The sequence below is a fragment of the Bufo bufo genome, chromosome 2 (genome assembly GCF_905171765.1).
Source record: "Bufo bufo chromosome 2, aBufBuf1.1, whole genome shotgun sequence".
Taxonomy (NCBI): Eukaryota; Metazoa; Chordata; class Amphibia; order Anura; family Bufonidae; genus Bufo; species Bufo bufo.
The window spans coordinates 581,909,077-581,934,123 of NC_053390.1; the positions used below are offsets into that span (position 1 = coordinate 581,909,077).

General features: G+C 45.3%; 1 pseudogene; it reads left to right on the forward strand.

The window, feature by feature from the left end:
- The first annotated feature begins 2,859 nt into the window (after window positions 1-2,859).
- On the forward strand, window positions 2,860-2,978 carry LOC120992763 (annotated as a pseudogene).
- Window positions 2,979-25,047: the final 22,069 nt, after the last annotated feature.

Genomic DNA, 25,047 nt, shown 5'->3' on the forward strand with positions numbered 1-25,047 from the left:
AATGTGTATGTGTATGTTCAAATCATGAAGAAATGCACTATTTTGATCCATAATGCAGACCAAATACACTTATTGAAGTCTCTGGGTCTTTAAAACCACTGACATAACACTGGTTGCATTACTGATTATTGCTAGGAGATGCTCTAGAAATCTCCTTTTCAGCCTAGCAGTGTACATGTAATAATGATGACACATGGAGGGCAAAATAGGGACACACAGACCCTTCACAGACAACTACACGGGTGAATCCCTGGCCGTCTTCTCATGGACCTCATCAAGTATGAATAAGGCCTCATCCATAAAAATGGATGAAACAGATGAAAAAATTGATAAAAATGGAAAAATAGACAAAAATCTACAATTGTAGCTATAGCCACAGTGCATTGCATGACACATACAAAAAGATACAATGATTTAGATAACAGATAGATAGATAGATAGATAGATAGATAGATAGATAGATAGATAGATAGATAGATAGATAGATAGATAGATAGATAGATTCAGGGTTCAACCAGACAAACAATGTACCTGCTTTGAAAGTGAAAAACGGACAACACCCAGACTGACCTATTATATTCAATGGTATAATTCAAATTCTCAATTTTACCCTACGGACCATCGGTCTATGTGGGGGAAATTGTAGCATGCACCATTTAGCTTCAATTTTCCCTCAAGAGTCACCAAGTTTAGTGAATGAGTCTGGGAGAAAAAAACAGACCATACGCCATCTGTGTGTAGTTCATTGCCCAGTGCACGGATGAATCGGAACTGTCTTGCCAGAATAAGTCCTTATGTGAAAACTGATTTTTTTTATGGATAACTCCAGTGAGATTAATTCAGAAGTTCCTAAAATATGGTGATTTAATCTTAGTATTAAGCTCAGAAATTATGTTAAACGATAAAAATGCTACCAGGAGAAAAAAACTTGCCCAAAGGGGGGTCCATTTGTAATCCTAACAAGTGTGTTTAACTAAAAGCATCATGCAGTTGAGGCGAATAATGTACTGTATGTAGCTTCTCTTTATGAATTGAATGTTTGAAATGTCAATGAGTCACTGCTGTGAGGTCGCACTCTCATAAACCTCCACAGCTGTTTGAGTCTCATGCTTTGCTTTCATTCCAGTTATGGAAAGATCAAACATGATGGATCATTTCTGAATGCCAATCCTCCTTTGTTCCGCCTGAGCAAACACATTAATTGTTTGGTATACTTAGTTCTGAGTGACAGCAATGAATATATTAGCGAAAGCTTGCAATGTTCTATAAAGGGCTATATATTGCCAAGTGAACAAGTTATAATTAATAAGCATGACAAACAGTTTTTGATATTAGGACATACAGCCAGGTCCATAAATATTGGGACGTCGACACAATTATACAATTTTTGGCTCTATACACCACCACAATGGATTTGAAATAAAACAAACAAGATGTGCTTCAACTCCGGACTGTCAGCATTAATTTGAGGCTATTTACATCCAAGTCAGGTGAACGGTGTAGGAATTACAACAGTTTGCATATGTGCCTCCCACTTGTTAGGAACCAAAAGTAATGGGACAGAATAATAATCATAAATCAAACTTTTACTTTTTCATACTTGGTTTTAAATCCTTTGCAGTCAATTACAGCCTGAAGTATGGAACGCATAGACATCACCAGACGCTGGGTTTCATCCCTGGTGATGCTCTGCCAGGCCTCTACTGCAACTGTCTTCAGTTCCTGCTTGTTCTTGGGGCATTTTCCCTTCAGTTTTGTCTTCAGAAAGTGAAATGCATGCTCAATTAGATTCAGGTCAGGTGATTGACTTGGCCATTGCATAACATTCCACTTCTTGCCCTTAAAAAAACTCATTGGTTGCTTTTGCAGTATGCTTTGGGTCATTGTCCATCTGCACTGTGAAGTGCCGTCCAATGAGTTCTGAAGCATTTGGCTGAATATGAGCAGATAATATTGCCCGAAACACTTCAGAATTCATCCTGCTGCTTTTGTCAGCAGTCACATCATTAATGAATACAAGAGAACCAGTTCCATTGGCAGCCATACATGCCCACGCAATGACACTGCCACCACCATGCTTCACTGAAGAGGTGGTATGCTTAGAATCATGAGCAGTTCCTTTCCATCTCCATACTCTTCTCTTCCCATGTCTCTGGTACAAGTTGATCTTGGTCTCATCTGTCCATAGGATGTTGTTCCAGAACTGTGAAGGCTTTTTTAGATGTCGTTTGGCAAACTCTAATCTGGCCTTCCTGTTTTTGAGGCTCACAAATGGTTTACATCTTGTGGTGAACCCTCTGTATTCACCCTGGTGAAGTCTTCTCTTGATTGTTGACTTTGACACACATACACCTACCTCCTGGAGAGTGTTCTCAATCTGGCCAACTGTTGTGAAGGGCGTTTTCTTCCCCGGGGAAATAATTCTTCGGTCATCCACCACAGTTGTTTTCCGTGGTCTTCTGGGTCTTTTGGTGTTGCTGAGCTCATTGGTGCATTCCTTCTTTTTAAGAATGTTCCAAACAAGTGTTTTGGCCACGCCTAATGTTTTTGCTATCTCTCTGATGGCTTTGTTTTGTTTTTTCAGCCTAATGATGACTTGCTTCACTGATAGTGACAGCTCTTTGGATCTCATCTTGAGAGTTGACAGCAACAAATTCCAAAAGCAAATAGCACACTTGAAATGAACTCTGGACCTTTTTTTCTGCTCATTGTAATTGGGCTAATGAGGGAATAACACACACCTGGCCATGGAACAGCTGAGAAGCCAATTGTCCCATTACTTTTGGCTCCTTAACAAGTGGGAGGCACATATGCAAACTGTTGTAATTCCTACACCGTTCACCTGATTTGGATGTAAATGTCAACGGTTATTCTAAGCTAAATGTACCTGCACTCGTCAGATCGCAGAAGATAAGAAGCTTAAGGCTTGGCAAGTACCAGCTTGGGAGACTGGTTGGGAATTCCTTGTTCCGTTGACTCAACGACCACTGAGGAAGGGAGAGTGAATCTACCCTAAACGCGTATGGTGAAACAAGTGATGTACCTGCATTGAAAAGCCTCCGATAATACTGTATGGCCATACAGAAGAAAATTTCTACAGTAAAGGATTAACTATTTTTATCGTCGAAAGCTGCACCGAAGGAAATTGCGGAACAGAGTGGCAACTCCCGCGATCTTTGGAACTCCCGCGAAATTTAAACCAGCTTGCTGTATGGAGCGACTGAATAAGCCGGCAAATATTTAAAGCTCCATTGAAGCAATAGGGAGACAGCAGACGCTAGACGGTAAGCCAAATATCGATTTAAAGTTTTCTTCGATTCAAAGCTCATATCGACCTTAAAAGGATATGCTATAAGAGACTTTTCACATTATCAGGATTCCTGTGGACACTTATGAACATATTGCACTCCCAGTGAATACACCTACAACATTTTCAGTGACATTCAGTTTCCCAAATTGGGATAGAGCTCTAGAAGATAATACCCCCTCTTTCCCAAATAACAGCATATACTTGAAGTTTTTTGGTGTGATATATATTATTGAATTTATCGACACTATTGAGTGGTATCGAATATTCTATCGAATATTTCAACATTGAATTTTCTACCATTCAATTTATCGAATATTTCTATTGAATATATTTTTATCGAATATAGTATCGATCATATCTACCACAATATATGTGATTGTAATGTTGTATATTATTCCTACATTGTTCTTATAAATTTTATTACTTGTATTTTATGGGGATTTAATAAATATTTTCTGCACATGTCAATTTGGTTGCCAAGTATATGAGTGCTCGCTCATTTTCCTATTACTACCCTCAAATTAAAGCTGACGGTCTGCAGTTAAAGCACATCTTGTTCGTTTCATTTCAAATCCATTGTGGTGGTGTATAGAGCCAAACATTTTACAATTGTGTTGATGTCCCAATATTTATGGACCTGACTGTATGGTGTGATTTTTCCAGCAGAGAAAGATCTAATTTTCCAATACAATAGAAAAAGCGTAATTGTGAAGCTCTTTGCTTGAAACAGAGGAAATAGATTTGAGCTCCATTTCTGATTTTGGCTCTGTCCTCATGCCCATGTATATTGTCTTTAGTACATACATAGAAATTTCCAGACTAGAACCGTGTGGGGTCAGCTATGATGTCGTTGCACTTTTAGGTCTCAAACTAGTCTAATAAAAACATGCTTTCTACTTCTATTTTGCCTCTATCTTATTTCTTCCTTCACCACAGTTATCACTGACATATAACTGTCTACAGGGTGGGCCATTTATATGGATACACCTTAATAAAATGGGAATGGTTGGTGATATTAACTTCCTGTTTGTGGCACATTAGTATATGTGAGGGGGGAAACTTTTCAAGATGGGGGGTGACCATGGCGGCCATTTTGAAGTCGGCCATTTTGAATCCAACTTTTGTTTTTTCAATAGGAAGAGGGTCATGTGACACATCAAACTTATTGGGAATTTCACAAGAAAAACAATGGTGTGCTTGGTTTTTTGTAACTTTATTCTTTCATGAGTTATTTACAAGTTTCTGACCACTTATAAAATGTGTTCAATGTTCTGCCCATTGTGTTGGATTGTCAATGCAACCCTCTTCTCCCACTCTTCACACACTGATAGCAACACCGCAGGAGAAATGCTAGCACAGGCTTCCAGTATCCGTAGTTTCAGGTGCTGCACATCTCGTATCTTCACAGCATAGACAATTGCCTTCAGATGACCCCAAAGATAAAAGTCAAAGGGGGTCAGATCGGGAGACCTTGGGGGCCTTTCAACTGGCCCACGACGACCAATCCACTTTCCAGGAAACTGTTCATCTAGGAATGCTCTGACCTGACACCCATAATGTGGTGGTGCACCATCTTGCTGGAAAAACTCAGGGAGCGTGCCAGCTTCAGTGCATAAAGAGGGAAACACATCATCATGTAGCAATTTCACATATCCAGTGGCCTTGAGGTTTCCATTGATGAAGAATGGCCCCACTATCTTTGTACCCCATATACCACACCATACCATAATTTAACAGTCTTGGAGGGATCTATCCAATGTGGGTTAGTGTCAGAGCAATAGCGGTGGTTTTGTTTGTTAACTTCACCATTCACATAAAAGTTTGCCTCATCACTGAACAAAATCTTCTGAGTAAACTGAGGGTCCTGTTCCAATTTTTGTTTTGCCCATTCTGCAAATTCAGTGCACCGATCTGAGTCATCCTCGTTGAGATGCTGCAGTAGCTGGAGTTTGTAAGGGTGCCATTTGCGAGTAGCTAATATCCGCCGAAGGGATGTTCGACTAATGCCACTCTCCAGTGACATGCAGCGAGTGCTACGCTGTGGGCTCTTGCTGAATGAAGCTAGGACAGCCACTGATGTTTCTTGATTAGAGACAGATTTCATGCGTACACATTTTGGCAAATCCAACACTGAACCAGTTTCACGAAACTTAGCAAGCAGTTTGCTAACTGTAGCATGGGAGATGGGTGGTCTCGTAGGGTGTCTTGCATTGAAATCTGTTGCAATGACCCGTTTACTGCGTTCACCAGACATCAACACAATTTCTATCTGCTCCTCAAGTGTTAACCTTGGCGACATGTCAATGGCTGTAAACAAAGAGAAACTTGTAAATAACTCATGAAAGAATAAAGTTACGTTAAAAACAAGTACACCATTGTTTTTCTTGTGAAATTCCCAATAAGTTTGATGTGTCACATGACCCTCTTCCTATTGAAAAAACAAAAGTTGGATTCAAAATGGCCGACTTCAAAATGGCCGCCATGGTCACCACCCATCTTGAAAATTTTACCCCCTCACATATACTAATGTGCCACAAACAGGAAGTTAATATCACCAACCATTCCCATTTTATTAAGGTGTATCCATATAAATGGCCCACCCTGTATATCGGTAAGATAACTAAATAGTCGAGGAGGACCTCTTTCAATTCATGACAGAAAGTAGCTAGAAGGTGCTTGCTCACCATTTAAAAATGGAATCTGGGAAATCATATCAGAAGAAAATAATTCAGCATACTGCACAGGACTAGTGGTTAAAGGGGTTGTCCTGCCATTCATATTGATGACTCATCGTCAGGATAGGTCATCAATAGTGTTGAGCGAAGTATTGAGAAATTAAAATTGGCTGCTTTAAAAAAATTTGCCTTATGAAGAAATAACTTCGTCACGAAGCATATTTCTTTGTAAATAGTGAGTGCAATGACCGGGAGCAGCATATGACAGCAATAACACAGTGTTAAATAAAAAAAATAAAAAATAAAAATCATACCCTCATCCATTCGATCGAGAAGAGCCGGCTGCTGCCATCTTAATTGAAGATCTAGGGTGATATCTTGCACCGCCCATGATGACGTCATGGGATTTCAAGCCGATCTTTAATCAAGATGCGGCGGCCGGTTCTTCTCACTCAAATGGATGAAGTAAGTGTGATTTTTTATTTTAATTTTTAACACCATTCAGGGAAAATCAATTTGTTACCACAAAGCACGAGGAAATTCGGCTTCGTGGCAAATCAAATTTTCCCTGAAATTCGGATCAAATTCCACTTTGTACGGTCATCATGACGAGACGAATATGCTAAAAAAACTAATATATAGCACTATATTCAATATAGTGCTATATATTGTTTTTTTTTAGAATATTCGTCATTTTTTTCCATCTGAAGTGAACAATGTTCAGTGTTCACTTTAGATGGAAAAAAATTACGACTATTCTAAAATACGACTATATAGCACTATATTGAATATAGTGCTATATATTACTTTTTTAGAATAGTCGTCATTTTTTTCATCTGAAATCATGAATCATGACTTTGAGTGGAAAAAATGTATGAATATTCTAAAAACGAATATATAGCACTATATTCTATAGTGCTAGATATTCGTTTTTAACACACGCCTGTATTGATCGCGTAATATTCGCATATTACACGATCATTACCTTGCTGATTTCTGAGTTTAAAAAGAAGGAAAGTAGAATATAACCACATATTAGCAAATAAAAAAGTTTCTATATACATCCATCGAGGTCATGTTTGCGCCAAGAGGTGTCACATTTGTGCACTGCTCCAGTACACACCCCCCACTGAATCTCACACTACTCCTCTGGAGAACTGGCCACTCCACTTACGAGGATTGAGCGATACCGGCAGCACTGACCCACCACGAGTGTTGTACCTACTTAGGCACAACACAAAATGGTGCGTCTTTCCCTTTTCTGCCACAGATCTCTTATTACAAAGGACTATATTTTACTTTGAAGCAGTGAAGCATTTCAGATAAAACATGGTTTTAAAAATAGCCAAGTATGGGAAAAGTGTCCACTGAACAACTTCCTCTGGGATTTTCCTACCTGGCTTGATTTAAAATATAAAATAAAAATATGTCAAAAAATCCAAAAATAGCCAGGAAAAGTTGAAGGGATGCTGCTCAATAGACACACCATGACTTCAATAGAAGTCATGGTAAAAACGGTGAGTCACTTACCTGAATTGACTGTCATTTTACTAAGATCAGTATTGAGCAGTGAGGCTGCTCAGTACACTGCACAATTCTCAACCCATTGCTGATTGACATTGCTCTTCCTATAGCAATCAATGGCAGTGGGGTGGAGATAACAGGAAGCTCATTTATTTTGTATATTTTACTTTATATATCACTGACATATTCTGCATCACTTGACAGACATCATTGCTATCCTAATGGAGCTCACGATCTAAGTTCTATATCAGTATCTCTTTGGAGTGTGGGAGGAAACCCACACAAGCACAGGAGGAAAATATAAACTACTTGAAGATGTTGTCTGTGGTCGGATTTCATCCTAGGACCCCAACACCGCAAGGCACCAGTGATAGCTATGTACTAGCTCATGATTATTAGGACTCAAGTTCATGCATTGTATTGAGAAGACTGGAACTGCTAAATACTGGATCAATTCTTGTAAGTGACCCATTGTTTGGCTCACGGTCCCTCAGAAAGAGCAGCATAAAATTGGTGACAAATTTCTTTTAAAGGGTAGAATCCCTAAGTCCTTGCAGCTTTACAAGACTCTTGTGCAGTACTGTATTAAATGATTTTTGCTAAACTCAGATATATCACATCTGCCACATGACCTATATCAAGATCTGCATATTGATAAAGCCCCTGGACCAAATGGCATTCATCCATGGGTACTGAGGGAATTGTGCTCAGTTATTGATAGACCATTGCATCTTATCTTCTTAAACTGTCTTGTGACAGAGTCAGTGCCACGGGACTGAATGATGGCTGATGTACCAATATTGAAGAAACGTAACAACATGGAACCGTGCAACTACCATCTGGCAGGTATGATATCTGTGATATGTAAAATATTTGAAGGTATCTTAAAAAAAATGAGCTGTAAAAGTATATAGCAGTAAATAAATTAATAAATGAAAACCAACATGGATTCATGCAAAACATGTCACGCCTAACCAACTTGGCCTCCGTGAGGAGGAAATCAATGGATGATTCCATTTGGAGGCAAAATATAGGAGTGACTCACTCTTCGGCCTCATGCACACGACCGTTGTTTTGGTCCGCATCCGAGCTCCGTTCCTTAGCCCCGCAAAAAATATATAACATATCCTATTCTTGTCCGTTTTGCAGACAAGAATAGGCATTTCTACAATGGGCTGCCCGTTCTGCAAATTGAGGAAAGCACACGCGCGGCTTCCGCAGTTTGCGGACCGCAAAAACAGAACCATTGTGTGCATGAGGCCTTCCTCTATTGTTTCCACACATGGGTTGCATTCCACTGGGGTTTATGCCTCTGATACATAGGGGATCCTGCCCCAATTTTTTGTTTTTAATAGTATCTTAATAAAGTATTTATTATTTTCTTTTAGTATCCTTTCAGGCAGTGATACTGCTTAATAGTGAACACAGATAAGAAGTATAACTTTATTATCTCTCTGCGTTCTCTTTGTTCTCTACAATTATTTTACCATGGTTATCTTTTAGAGGGCCAGTATTATCAGAAGTTTAATTTTTGGCATTTATATATTTATAAAACTTTATTTTAATGTTGTTATCAATGTGTTTCTCCATGGCTAAAGTAGCCAACTTTATTTCATTCTTACATTTCCCACTGATCTCTTTGTAAGCCTTGGAATGCTTATTCTGATCCCTAGCCTTTCAATATTATAAATGATTTTAGTTTTTGCTTAATGTTCTGTACATCCATTTTAGCCTTATATTCCTGGATATTTTTTACCCATGGGTATCAGTTAGGAAGCTGTCTTACTTTCATAAATGGTGCAGGATCCACCAAAGTTATGAAGAGGACCAGCACCTCTTCATAACCTTTGCAGAACCACCGCCAGCTCAGGGGGTTATTAAGACTGGCGTCTAATAAATGCGCCCCTATGTCCTCTGATCTGTTTTTCAACCAGCAGAGAGAAGAAATATGGATACACAGCTTCTAGCACAACTAGTGGACTCAATGTCCCAATGTTGTGAATGTTAAAATGTCCTTTTATAAGGACCCTATTATTGCTTTCTGTCTTTCTAGTTCGGCATGTTCGGCTATTGTTGAAGAAGGGTTGAGACGTATGCATATATTTCCATAACACAAAAATAACACATCCTATATCTGAGTTAATTAAATATTCTTCTAAAATACTTTGTTCTTTACATAGTTGAATGTGCTGACAACAAAATCACACAAAAATAAAAAAATGGAAATCAAATTTTTCAACCCATCGAGGTCTGGATTTGGAGTCACACTCAAAATTAAAGTGGAAAAACACACTACAGGCTGATCCAACTTTGATGTAATGTCCTTAAAACAAGTCAAAATGAGTCTCAATAGTGTGTGTGGCCTCCACATGCCTGTATGACCTCCCTACAACGCCTGTGCATGCTCCTGATGAGGTGGCGGACGGTCTCCTGAGGGATCTCCTCCCAAACCTGGACTAAAGCATCTGCCAACTCCTGGACAGTCTCTGGTGCAACGTGACGTTGGTGGATAGAGCGAGACATGATGTCCCAGATGTGCTCAATTGGATTCAGGTCTGGGGAACGGGCGGGCCAGTCCATAGCATCAATGCCTTCGTCTTGCAGGAACTGCTGACACACTCCAGCCACATGAGGTCTAGCATTGTCTTGCATTAGGAGGAACCCAGGGCCAACCGCACCAGCATATGGTCTCACAAGGGGTCTGAGGATCTCATCTCGGTACCTAATGGCAGTCAGGCTACCTCTGGCGAGCACATGGAGGGCTGTGCGGCCCTCCAAAGAAATGTCACCCCACACCATTACTGACCCAATGCCAAACCGGTCATGCTGGAGGATGTTGCAGGCAGCAGAACGTTCTCCACGGTGTCTCCAGACTCTGTCACGTCTGTCACATGTGCTCAGTGTGAACCTGCTTTCATCTGTGAAGAGCACAGGGCGCCAGTGGCGAATTTGCCAATCTTGGTGTTCTCTGGCAAATGCCAAACATCCTGCACGGTGTTGGGCTGTAAGCACAACCCCCACCTGTGGACATCGGGCCCTCATATCACCCTCATGGAGTCTGTTTCTGACCGTTTGAGCAGACACATGCACATTTGTGGCCTGTTGGAGGTCATTTAGCAGGGCTCTGGCAGTGCTCCTCCTGTTCCTCTTTGCACAAAGGCGGAGGTAGCGGTCCTTCTGCTGGGTTGTTGCCCTCCTACGGCCTCCTCCACGTCTCCTGATATACTGGCCTGTCTCCTGGTAGCGCCTCCATGCTCTGGACACTACGCTGACAGACACAGCAAACCTTCTTGCCACAGCTTGCATTGATGTGCCATCCTGGATAAGCTGCACTACCTGAGCGACTTGTGTGGGTTGTAGACTCCGTCTCATGCTACCACTAGAGTGAAAGCACCGCCAGCATTCAAAAGTGACCAAAACATCAGCCAGGAAGCATAGGAACTGAGAAGTGGCCTGTGGTCACCACCTGCAGAACCACTCCTTTATTGGGGGTGTCTTGCTAATTGCCTATAATTTCCACCTGTTGTCTATCCCATTTGCACATCAGCATGTGAAATTGATTGTCACTCAGTGTCGCTTCCTAAGTGGACAGTTTGATTTCACAGAAGTGTGATTGACTTGGAGTTACATTGCGTTGTTTAAGTGTTCCCTTTATTTTTTTGAGCAGTTGTATATGCATGCATTGACTGCCACATCATAGGATGATGTGCGCAGATGTGCCCAGCATCTGCGCACATCTGCCCTTGGTGGCCCACAGGGGCTCATTGTGGCCCCTGTGGGAAATATGTGGTCCCTGGTTGATCTGTGCCCCCTTATATGATCTGTACCCCCCTTATATGTGTCCCCTTATAGTTAGTATATATCTCCTGTATGGCCGTGTATATATTCCCTCTCATGTAGATATATATATGTATGGGGATGTGTGTATGCAGTGCATACATCTGTATATGTGTATCTGCCATGGCTCTCCCCCAGGTATATATATATATATATATGTGTATGTGTGTGTATATATATATATATATATATATATATATATGGGCCTATAACTGCCCATGTATGCCCCAGGTTTATAATGAGTATATATGTGTATATAGATGCGCCCTAAGTATCTATATACATATATATACTTAAATGCCCCCATAGGGATAGCGTTTAGCCAGTTCCTGCAGTGGGGTGGATATGTCTCCAGGTGGCTGGTGACTTCAAAGGCTAAGGGATCAATAGATCTGAGGCTTTTTGTTGAGTTTATCAGCCTAGTTACTATGCTCTGCCCGACCTTGTGTTTGTGACATGGCTGGGCGTGTGGTGCTGCTAGCCTCAGGGGGCCAATTGGCTGTCCTGAGTGCAGGTATACGTCACAGTCAGACTATGATGTCACATCCCTGAGGAGGGGGAGGTGGGCTGTTTCTGAGGCTGATATATGAGCCCCAAGCGAGGAACAAGGGTCTGTTGGAACTGGACTACAAAGAGAGACACATGGGAGAGAGCAGCTCCTTGACGTGCACCTGAAGAAGGCCTAGTAACCCTGGAAGGGCTAATGTCACGACCATGGTCATGGTCGTGACTCAGGATCCGCATGCAGTTGCCTGCGGTTTGGTTTTATTGTCAACCACATGGTGAGGGCTGCTGGTATGTTGCCTCATGTGTGGTTGCCGCTGGTAACATGGTTGTACTTGGCAGTATAGCAGCCTGAGCTGTTGCTGGCAGCTTGCTGTCAAGTGCATGCGGTAACTCCTGGTTGTGTGTGTGTGTATGTTATGCACTTTGTATGTCTGGTGTGCACAAGGTTTATGTAGGTGTGCACTGTGACACTTCCATTCACTGTGGCTGCCCGTGGCAACGTTTGGTATGGTGTACATGTGGTGGCAGTGTCCCGGCCTTCAGGCTGACTCCCAGGACATGGTTGCCACGCATGTCGTTGCCTGCGGTAACAGCTGCAGTGTGATGTTCATTTGGACACTTTCTCCTTTAAGTGGTTGTCTTCCCTTCCCTGGTGTGAGAAGGGTTAATTGCCTTCTGTGTGTGTGAGCACTGGGTGTGTCTGTGTGGGTGTGGCTACTTGGGCTATAAAGCCTCAGTGGAGACCTGAAGCTGAGAGGTACTCCAGCCTTGTTTGTAAGCTGGAGGCACCCTCCTGGTTTATACCATCTGCCACTGAGAGCCACCCTTGTGGTCATAAATCTTGTTTGATGTGATGAAGATGTGTCTGTTGTATGTTTCTTATTGCAGCTTATGGTCCTGGGTTCCTGTGTGCTGTGTGTTGTGTGCTGTGTCCGTTTCTGGGTTAGGACAGCAGCACTTGCGCATGGGTTCCAGGCTTTGTGTCTGTGGCAGGTGGGTTTTGTGCTTATGGCATTTACCTTCCACTGCCATGAGTTGTATATGTTCCCTTTTATTGTAGCCTGGCCTGTGAGACTCCTGTTCCTCCGTGTCTAGGAGGAACAGGTCGTCTTACCCTGCTGCTAGCTTTAGGGAACGAAAGAGGGTTACTAGGGATCCGAGGTTCCGGAGCATGAGCCCTCCTACCTTCAAGGTCGGCTCATGCAGCTAGGAGTCAGGGTCAGATTAGGGATGCGTTAGGAGGTGACCTGCTCCCTAATTCTGTGCTCCTGGCCAAGCAGCGACCACCATCTCCGATCATCGCACGGCTGAGGGTTTTCCCCATCCTCAGCCGTGACAGCTAAGTATCTACCTGTCTAGCCCCTACCTACCCCTCACATACCCCCTATATCCCCAACAATAGTAACCCCTTCCCTACCACCAACACATCCCATTGCAATCCCTATCACTGCAGGCCCTGTACTCACCAACTATCCCCTAACCCTGGCTGCTGAAAACCTACCCTTGAGGCAGCCCCAGCTACCCCTGTAGCTGCCCTGTAATCCTTTACCCCTTCACTGCTGCCTGCTTACCCCAGCAGCAGCTGAGTGTGTGTTAACCCTTTGCCTCCCATAGGGATAGCTTAGAGCCAGGTTGGGTGGGCTGCTAATGAATGTATGTAAGTGTATTGTATAGTTAGTTTGTGGGTGGAACTTGGGATTGAATAGTGTATTTAGTGCTGTATTTATGGTGCTGCATTGTGTGTATTGTGTACTGTAGGTGATAATAAATATCTTGTATTATTTGTATTATACCTACTGTGTAACGTGTTGTTATTAAAAGTAGCTAGCTCAGTTAGGCGCTTGCAGCTAGTTTAGGGGTTAGCGTAAGGCAAAGTATAGTGAAATTAGTAGTGTTATTAATATAAAGGTATAAATAGGCGGAGTCATCGGTAGACGGCTCCTCCTATTTATGAATATTAATTATTGATATTTGCATAAATATTGGCGATTAATATTCTCCCTTTACATTGGCGAGCCAGGTCCAAAGCTTAGATTTTGAAATCTGTGTTTGGTTTTGAGGCTAGAGGTCAGTTATACTGTGAATTATCAGGCAAGAGAGACGCGGTCAGTGGTCTGAGCGTCTAGGACCTGATAATTCAGACAGGTAACGCGACTCTTCCTTTTGAGGCTAGAGGTCGGTTATACTGTGAATTATCAGGCAAGAGAGACGCGTTCAGTGGTCTGAGCATCTAGGACCTGATAATTCGGACAGGTAACGCGACTCTTCCTTATAGTACCAAACGCAGATCAAAATCTTTAGCAGAGAATCTATAATCTATCTGTATATTAATATTTTGCTGTTTGCTTTACACGGGCACTGCATTGCTTGAGTGTTGCAAGAGAGAAGACGACACGTCACTGGAGGAGATCCATCTTTGTTGGAGCTGCGTACAATTCCGGCTGGTCGGGAAGAAGCGATCCGGGAGAAAAAGGACTTCTTCCAAGCAGCTGCGTAGGACGAAGAGGTACGGCACCAATGAGAAGATGGACGCTCATCAAAAAGTGAGTATGGACTTCTCCACACTGCAACACTTGAGCAAACACAGTAAATTTAATCCCATCCTCCCCGCCACTCACAAGTCAGCAGAAATACTGTGGTCCGATTTGTTAACACAGGCTTGTAGCTATGACAGGCTATGTGTTAACAAACGGACGGTGTTAAATAAATCCACAAAGCGACTTCAGATGCTAGCCAAACTGGTTCATACGTTTGAGGCTAGCATCTGCAAGCCAAAGGAAGTTGCGCTGGTGTCTCAGTCAACGGAGAAAATTCCTCCAACCATTCACTGCCAGTGCTGTACCAGTAATTCGGACCAGGTTTCGGCATTGCGGGCACAGCTGGTAGAGAATGTACAGTCTACCGTGGACCGAGATGCGCAGGTGGCTAGGTTAGAGTCACAGTTAGTAGAGCTGCAGAGACAGAAGGAGGAAATTGAGGCTAAGTTGACTCAGTCTTATACTGAGGTCAAAGCCTTCAAGGAGCGGACTGCCTCTACTGATGTGACGGTAGCCAAATTGAAGGCTCAAGTTGCTGTAAGCTCCCAGATAATGACTGGCATGCAACAGGTCATCACCAAGTTAGTGCCGGCCCTTTCTTTTTCCGTAAAGTCAGGGTCGGAATCTCCGACAGGGCAAAAAGGGGGAGAGTAGTCTGTGACAGGCCAAATGACCAGACCAAGCCTGTCCAGACTAACAGAGATTTTTCCCTGACTTTGGGAAAAAGAAAGATAGTGAAAAGTGCCTCCCTGAGTATGGAAGAATTCAGGGAGCGCGGATGCAGTGTGGACGGACCTAAGCCATGCCGTGCAAACATCAAATGTTTTGCGTGTGGTGGCTTGGGTCATATAGCAAAGCACTGCAAAACAAAGTAAGAACAAAGCACACAGGACAGAAAGCCCAATCAGGTGCTTCAGGTGTGGGAACAAAGGACACATTGCAAGGAATTGCCCTTGTGCAAGTAATTGCAATGTGTCCAGTGATGGGATCCAGGTAACAAATCGTGCAGTGGGGTCTAGTCAGTTTGGCCATAAAGGGGTTACCTCTCAGCGACACATGCCTCATCAGGCGCTGAGGGGTCAGAATAGCCAAGCTAGGCTAGGCAACATTTGAAACCCCTGTACTATTTGTTACACCGTTTTCTCCCTGTGTATGTCCATGTTGTGTGTTTGTTACCTGTTTCTATGTTTTTTATGTGTACGGCAAGGGTCTTTGTGTGAATGTGTCTCACCCTGCTGATTATTGTAGTTTACATTCCCCGCTGTGAGTCCAGTCGCTGCTGTTTTGTTTCATTCTTGTGTCCCCTTGGATTGGGACAGTGTTATACTGTGGATCGGGAATGTATAGGTTCGCGAGCAGATAATGTCACACGGGAATACCTGCTGGTCGGGAGAAGGCGTTCCGTATTAAAGGACCTTCTCCATGCAGCACACAAAGGATGGTGTGATATTATTCTAGACAACCAGGGTCTCAGATCGACACAGATAACACTGTTTGTGCTCAAGGTTTTCGGTGGGGCTGTGTTATACTGGGGACTAAGGCGGACAGGCAACATTGGTGTAATGTTGGCGCTGCGCACTCTGGTCCGACCAGGTGGCACAGCTCTGATTGGGATTGGACGCAGGGTGACTGGTGGCGGAGTGTGGACTGTGTCCTTGTGTTGTGGAGTCCTGAAGAGTCTAGACAGTACTTATGCCATGGATTCTGCCGGCCTCCACAAAACAGGATGACAGGGGGAAATCAGCTTGAGTACACATGAGTGGACAGGGATAGAGTGCCATTAATTACTAGATGGTGCCTCATCCGCAGCTCCCCTCAGATGTCCTAACTTAGTAAGATACCCATCCTGATCTGTTGGTGCAGAGGGATGGGGAGACGCGGTAGGGTGTTCTCACACCAATGTTGGGATAATGAGGGGTCCTGCGAGATGGAGGTCAGCCCAATGCCTTTTCTCTTCATGGGTCAAAGGTATAGGGGCCGGGGTAGTGCAACTAACTGCACCGGAGGGGAGAAATCCCCCAGGGGCGCCTGGTATTTTCTTATGTTATAGGTGTGTTCACTATGGAGCAGAGGAAAAACCAAGATGACACCACAGAAGAGACTAGCTATCCCCCCTGACACTCTTGTGAGGCTCCAGAGGATCCCACTGGATTTTGGCAATCAAGCGACCTTAGTTCAGAGGTTTTCAAGAGATGGAGGACTGTGCCACAATCCAGCGGGAGCATTATCTCAGGCTCTGGAGAAAGACTTGGAGATGTTCGGGTGGAAGAGCTTATTCAGCTACGATCTTTTGTTTCACCCAGTGAAACTTCTTCTGGTTCTGGGCATCATCATCTACATTCTGCGTATCGGAGGGTCAAGGGACTTATTGACAAAACACACCAGAACTAGAGTTGAGCGAACACCTGGATGTTCGGGTTCGAGAAGTTCGGCCTACTCTTCCCAAAAATGTTCGGGTTCGGGATCCGAACCCGACCCGAACTTCGTCCCGAACCCGAACCCCATTAAAGTCAATGGGGACCCGAACTTTCCGGCACTAAAAAGGCTGTAAAACAGCCCAGGAAAGGGCTAGAGGGCTGCAAAAGGCAGCAAAATGTAGTTAAATCCCCTGCAAACAAATGTGGATAGGGAAATGAATTAAAATAAAAATAAAATAAATAAAAATTAACCAATATCAATTGGAGAGAGGTCCCATAGCAGAGAATCAGGCTTCATGTCAGCAGAGAATCAGGCTTCATGTCAGCAGAGAATCAGGCTTCATGTCAGCAGAGAATCAGGCTTCATGTCAGCAGAGAATCAGGCTTCATGTCAGCAGATAATCAGTCTTCATGTCATAGCAGAGAATCAGGCTTCACGTCAGCCAAAACTGGAACAGTCCATTGTCATATATTTAGGCCCTGGCACCCAGACAGAGGAGAGAGGTCCCATAAAAGAGATTCAGGCTTCATGTCAGCAGAGAATCAGTCTTCATGTCATAGCAGAGAATCAGGCTTCACGTCAGACAAAACTGGAACAGTCCATTGTCATATATTTAGGCCCCGGGACCCAGACAGAGGAGAGAGGTCCCATAACAGAGATTCAGGCTTCATGTCAGCAGAGAATCCGTCTTCATGTCATAGCAGAGAATCAGGCTTCACGTCAGCCAAAACTGGAACAGTCCATTGTCAGATATTTAGGCCCCGGCACCCAGAAAGAGGAGAGAGGTCCCATAGCAGAGATTCAGGCTTCATGTCATAGCAGAGAATCATGCTTCACGTCACCCAAAACTGGAACAGTCCATTGTCAGATATTTAGGCCCTGGCACCCAGACAGAGGAGAGAGGTCCCATAGCAGAGATTCAGGCTTCATGTCATAGCAGAGAATCATGCTTCACGTCACCCAAAACTGGAACAGTCCATTGTCAGATATTTAGGCCCTGGCACCCAGACAGAGGATAGAGGTCCAATAGCAGAGATTCAGGCTTCATGTCATAGCAGAGAATCAGGCTTCATGTCACCCAACACTGGAACAGGCCACTGTCTGATATTTTTAGGCCCCGGCACCCAGACAGAGGAGAGAGGTCCCATAGCAGAGATTCAGGCTTCATGTCATAGCAGAGAATCATGCTTCACGTCACCCAAAACTGGGACAGTCCATTGTCAGATATTTAGGCCCTGGCACCCAGACAGAGGAGAGAGGTCCCATAGCAGAGATTCAGGCTTCATGTCATAGCAGAGATTCAGGCTTCATGTCACCCAACACTGGAACAGGCCACTGTCAGATATTTTTAGGCCCCGGCACCCAGACAGAGGAGAGGTTCATTCAACTTTGGGTTGCCTCGCAATATAATGGTAAAATGAAAATAAAAGTAGGATTGAATGAGGAAGTGCCCTGGAGTACAATAATATATGGTTAAGGGGAGGTAGTTAATGTCTAATCTGCACAAGGGATGGACAGGTCCTGTGCGATCCATGCCTGGTTCATTTTTATGAACGTCAGCTTGTCCACATTGGCTGTAGACAGGCGGCTGCGTTTGTCTGTAATGACGCCCCCTGCCGTGCTGAATACACGTTCAGACAAAACGCTGGCCGCCGGGCAGGCCAGCACCTCCAAGGCATAAAAGGCTAGCTCTGGCCACGTGGACAATTTGGAGACACAGAAGTTGAATGGGGCCGAACCATCAGTCAGTACGTGGAGGGGTGTGCACAGGTACTGTTCCACCATGTTAGTGGAATGTGCCTCCTGCTAACACGTTTCGTATCAGGTGGTGGTGCAGTTAGCTGTGGCGTGTTGACAAAACTTTTCCACATCTCTGCCATGCTAACCCTGCCCTCAGAGGAGCTGGCCATGACACAGCTGCGTTGGCGACCTCTTGCTCCTCCTCTGCCTTCGCCTTGGGCTTCCACTTGTTCCCCTGTGACATTTGGGAATGCTCCCAGTAGCTCGTCTACCAATGTGCGCTTGTACTCGCGCATCTTCCTATCACGCTCCAGTGCAGGATGTAAGGTGGGCACATTGTCTTTGTACCGGGGATCCAGCAGGGTGGCAACCCAGTAGTCCGCACACGTTAAAATATGGGCAACTCTGCTGTCGTTGCGCAGGCACTGCAGCATGTAGTCGCTCATGTGTGCCAGGCTGCCCAGAGGTAAGGACAAGCTGTCCTCTGTGGGAGGCGTATCGTCATCATCCTGCGTTTCCCCCCAGCCACGCAACAGTAATGGGCCTGAGCTGCGTTGGGTGCCACCCCGCTGTGAACATGCTTCATCCTCATCCTCCTCCACCTCCTCCTCATCCTCGTCCTCCTCGTCCTCCAGTAGTGGGCCCTGGCTGGCCACATTTGTACCTGGCCTCTGCTGTTGCAAAAAACCTCCCTCTGAGTCACTTCAAAGAGACTGGCCTGAAAGTGCTAAAAATGACCCCTCTTCCTCCTCCTCCTCCTCCTGGGCCACCTCCTCTGTTCGCCCTAAGTGTTTTCTCAAGGAGACATAGAAGTGGTATTGTAACGCTGATAACGGCGTCATCGCCACTGGCCATGTTGGTGGAGTACTCAAAACAGCGTAACAGGGCACACAGGTCTCGCATGGAGGCCCAGTCATTGGTGGTGAAGTGGTGCTGTTCCGCAGTGCGACTTACCCGTACGTGCTGCAGCTGAAACTCCACTATGGCCTGCTGCTGCTCGCACAGTCGGTCCAGCATGTGCAAGGTGGAGTTCCACCTGGTGGGCACGTCGCATATGAGGCGGTGAGCGGGAAGGCCGAAGTTACGCTGTAGCGCAGACAGGCGAGCAGCGGCAGGATGTGAACGCCGGAAGCGCGCACAGACGGCCCGCACTTTATGCAGCAGCTCTGACATGTCGGGGTAGTTGTGAATGAACTTCTGCACCACCAAATTCAGCACATGCGCCAGGCAAGGGATGTGCGTCAAACCGGCTAGTCCCAGAGCTGCAACGAGATTTCGCCCATTATCGCACACCACCAGGCCAGGCTTGAGGCTCACCGGCAGCAACCACTCGTCGGTCTGTTGTTCTATACCCCACCACAACTCCTGTGCGGTGTGGGGCCTGTCCCCCAAACATATGAGTTTCAGAATGGCCTGCTGACGTTTATCCCGGGCTGTACTGAAGTTGGTGGTGAAGGTGTGTGGCTGACTAGATGAGCAGGTGGAAGAAGAGGAGGAGGAAGCAGAGTAGGAGGAGGAGGCTACAGGAGGCAAAGAATGTTGCCCTGCGATCATTGGCGGCGGAAGGACGTGCGCCAAACAGCTCTTCTCCTGGGGCCCAGCCGCCACTACATTTACCCAGTGTGCAGTTAGGGAGATATAGCGTCCCTGGCCGTGCTTACTGGTCCACGTATCTGTGGTAAGGTGGACCTTGCCACAGATGGCGTTGCGCAGTGCACACTTGATTTTATCGGATACTTGGTTGTGCAGGGAAGGCACGGCTCTCTTGGAGAAGTAGTGGCGGCTGGGAACAACGTACTGTGGGACAGCAAGCGACATGAGCTGTTTGAAGCTGTCTGTGTCCACCAGCCTGAATGACAGCATTTCATAGGCCAGTAGTTTAGAAATGCTGGCATTCAGGGCCAGGGATCGAGGGTGGCTAGGTGGGAATTTACGCTTTCTCTCAAATGTTTGTTAGATGGAGAGCTGAACGCTGCCGTGTGACATGGTTGAGATGCTTGGTGACGGAGGTGGTGGTGGTGTTGGTGGTACATCCTCTGTTTGCTGAGCGGCAGGAGCCAACGTTCCTCCAGAGGCAGAGGAAGAGGCAGCAGCAGAAGAGGTAGCAGGGGGAGCCTGAGTGAGTTCCTTGATTTTAAGGTGTTTACTCCACTGCAGTTCATGCTTTGCATGCAGGTGCCTGGTCATGCAGGTTGTGCTAAGGTTCAGAACGTTAATGCCTCGCTTCAGGCTCTGATGGCACAGCGTGCAAACCACTCGGGTCTTGTCGTCAGCACATTGTTTGAAGAACTGCCACGCCAGGGAACTCCTTGAAGCTGCCTTTGGGGTGCTGGGTCCCAAATGGCGGTGGCCAATAGCAGACGGACTCTCTTGGCGGCGGGTGTTCTGCTTTTGCCCACTGCTCCCTCTTTTGCTACGCTGTTGGCTCGGTCTCACCACTGCCTCTTCCTCCGAATTCTGATAGACAGTGACATGACCTTCATTCCATGTGGGGTCTAGGACCTCATCATCCCCTGCATCGTCTTCCACCCAGTCTTCCTCCCTGACCTCCTGTTCAGTCTGCACACTGCAGAAAGACGCAGCAGTTGGCACCTGTGTTTCGTCATCATCAGAGACGTGCTGAGGTGGTATTCCCATGTCCTCATCATTAGGAAACATAAGTGGTTGTGCGTTAGTGCATTCTATCTCTTCCACCCCTGGAGAAGGGCTAGGTGGATGCCCTTGCGAAACCCTGGCAGCAGAGTCTTCAAACAGCATAAGAGACTGCTGCATAACTTGAGGCTCAGACAGTTTCCCTGATATGCATGGGGGTGATGTGACAGACTGATGAGCTTGGTTTTCATGCACCATCTGTGCGCTTTCTGCAGAAGACTGGGTGGGAGATAATGTGAACGTGCTGGATCCACTGTCGGCCTCCCAATTGACTAATGCCTGTACCTGCTCAGGCCTTACCATCCTTAGAAAGGCATTGGGCCACACCAAATATCGCTGTAAATTCTGGCTGCTACTGGGACCTGAGGTAGTTGGTTCAGTAGGATGTGTGGCTGTGGCAGAACGGCCACGTCCTCTCCCAGCACCAGAGGGTCCACTAACACCACCACGACCATGTCAAAGTCCGCGTCCCTTACTAGATGTTTTCCTCATTGTTACCGTTCACCACAATAAGAAAAAAATTATTTGGCCCAATGTATTGAATTCAAATTCAGGCCTTTTTTTTACAGGCACCTAACACTATCTGGCTATCTATTTAGGTACCGTATTACACTAATACAGGCACAGCAGTAACGACAGATTTAGCTGAATATAAATTGTAGGCCTAGTATTTAGGCGCTGGATGACAGGTATCCCTTTTACGGACAGAATTAAACTTGGAGATGCACGGTAGCGTGTGAAGTTATTGAGGATGACCCTATCCGAACCTTCTATCTAATATACCCTTTTATGGATAGATTTAAAGTTGGCCTGATACAGCAGAAACCACTGATTTAGGGAATTGCTAAGTTGGGAATTGTATTCAACCCAGAACAAAAACTGTGCTTTGGCGGACACTAAATGAATTGACCAGCCTCAGCAATAAACACAGATTTAGCTGAATATAAATTTTAGGCCTATTATTTAGGCGCTGGGTGACAGGTATACGTTTACGGACAGAATTAAACTTGGAGATGCACGGTAGCGTGTGAAGTTATTGAGGATGACACTATCCGCACCTTAAATCTAATATACCCTTTTATGGATCAATTTAAACTTGGCCTGATACAGCAGAAAAAAATTATTTAGGGAATTATTAAGTTGGGAATTGTATACAACCCAGAACAAAAAATGTGCTTCGGCAGACAGCAGACAGTATTACAATTCGCTAGCCACAGCTGAAACACCAGATTTAGGGTACTTCTATTTTGGCAATTGTATTTTACCCCTCAATAAAATAGCAAGCACAGCCAAGCCCCTGATGTAGGATATAGCAAAAAAATAAACACACTATTGATGGTTAAATGGACTTGGTGGCAGCTTGTGCTGGCGCACCACAAGACACAAAATGGCCGCCAATCACCCAAGAAAAAAGTGACATAAAAACGCTCTGGGCAGCCTAAAAACAGTGAGCAATGAAATAGCAGCAGTTCAATGATCCACAGCTGTAGATCGATCACTGAATTAAGTGTTTTTGCACAGTTAATCACTGTCTAATCTGGCCCTAACAGCAGCTGCAACCTCTCCCTACACTGATCAGAGCAGAGTGACGTGCGGTGCTACGTGACTCCAGCTTAAATAGAGGCTGGGTCACATGCTGCACTGGCCAATCACAGCCATGCCAATAGTAGGCCCTGACTTTTACGAAAATGTTCGGGTCCGTGTCACGGACACCCCAAAATTCGGTACGAACCCGAACTATACAGTTCGGGTTCGCTCATCCCTAACCAGAACCAGACAGAACTTTACCGAACTAACTGGAGGAGGAGGCTCAGGACATAACTCCAACATAGTCCTGTAGCCAAATATCTTATGGACACACTTTGTTTCCTATGAGGGTTCAGGACGTATAACTTGTGCTATCCTGAAACCCCATAGCACTATGTACATATATTGATTTTGTTTGTTGTTGATTATGTACCCATGGACACTCTAGGAACAAATGTGTGACAGCCTATACCCAGGGAAACTCGCCCAACACACTGCGGTGAGTTATAATTTGGCTGTACACATTTGCATCCTATAGTCATTTCCCATTGACACGTGGGTCTATGACCTACCTGTGTCTTTGGAGGTGTAGAGAGATAGGCCAGGTTGCATGAGTCTCTATGGGTACACACATTTAATGGAATTTGGTGGTGTTGGGAGGGTTGTGACTAGAGTTGAGCGAACACCTGGATGTTCGGGTTCGACGAGTTCGGCCGAACTTTCGAAAAATGTTCGGGTTCGGGATCCGAACTCGACCCGAACTTCATCCCGAACCCGAACCCCATAGAAGTCAATGGGGACCCGAACTTTTGGGCACTAAAAAGGCTGTAAAACACACCCGGAAAGGGCTAGAGGGCTGCAAAAGGCAGCAAAATGTAGTTAAATCCCCTGCAAACAAATGTAGATAGGGAAATGATGAGTTAACATAAAATAAATAAAAATTAAACAATATTAATTGGAGTGAGGTCCCATAGCACAGAATCAGGCTTCAAGTCACCCACCAATGGAGAAGGTCACTTACTATTATTTTGACCACAGCACCCAGACAAAGGAGAGAGGTCCCACAGCAGAGAACCAGGCATCATATCACCCACCACAGGAGTAGGCCACCATTTAGTTACTTTGACCCCTACACCCAGACGGAGGAGAGAGGTTACACAGCAGAGAATCAGGCATTTAGATCACCCACCACAGGAGTAGGCCACCATTGAATCAGACCCCGGCAACCATGTCAGATGGCACAAGCATAAGCTTTATATCAATCAGCACAGGAGAAGGCGACTTTGACAGACTTTGACCCCTACACCAGGACGGAGGAGAGAGGTTTCAAAGCAGAGAATCAGGCATTTAGATCACCCACCACAGGAGTAGGCCCCAATTTAATGGGACCCCGGCAACCATGTCAGATGGCACAACCATCAGCTTCATATCAATCAGCACAGGAGAAGGCGACTTTGAAAGACTTTGACCCCTACACCCAGACGGAGGAGAGAGGTTTCACAGCAGAGAATCAGGCATTTAGATCACCCACCACAGGAGTAGGCCCCCATTGAATCAGACCCTGGCAACCATGTCAGATGGCACAACCATCAGCTTTATATCAATCAGCACAGGAGAAGGCGACTTTGAAAGACTTTGACCCCTACACCCAGATGGAGGAGAGAGGTTTCACAGCAGAGAATCAGGCATCATATCAACCACCACAGGAGAAGCCACCATTTAGTTACTTTGACCCCTGCACCCAGGAAGAGGAGAGAGGCACCACAGCACATATTCTGGCATCATACTAACCACCACAGGAGAAGCCACCATTGAGTTACTTTGACCCCTGCACCCAGGAAGAGGAGAGAGGCCCCACAGCACATATTCTGGCATCATATCAGCCACCACAGGAGAAGCCACCATTGAGTTACTTTGACCCCCGCACCCAGGAAGAGGAGAGAGGCACCACAGCACATATTCTGGCATCATATCAGCCACCACAGGAGAAGCCACCATTGAGTTACTTTGACCCCTGCACCCAGGAAGAGGAGAGAGGCCCCACAGCACATATTCTGGCATCATACTAACCACCACAGGAGAAGCCACCATTGAGTTACTTTGACCCCTGCACCCAGGAAGAGGAGAGAGGCCCCACAGCACATATTCTGGCATCATATCAGCCACCACAGGAGAAGACACCATTGAGTTACTTTGACCCCCGCACCCAGGAAGAGGAGAGAGGCACCACAGCACATATTCTGGCATCATATCAGCCACCACAGGAGAAGCCACCATTGAGTTACTTTGACCCCCGCACCCAGGAAGAGGAGAGAGGCAC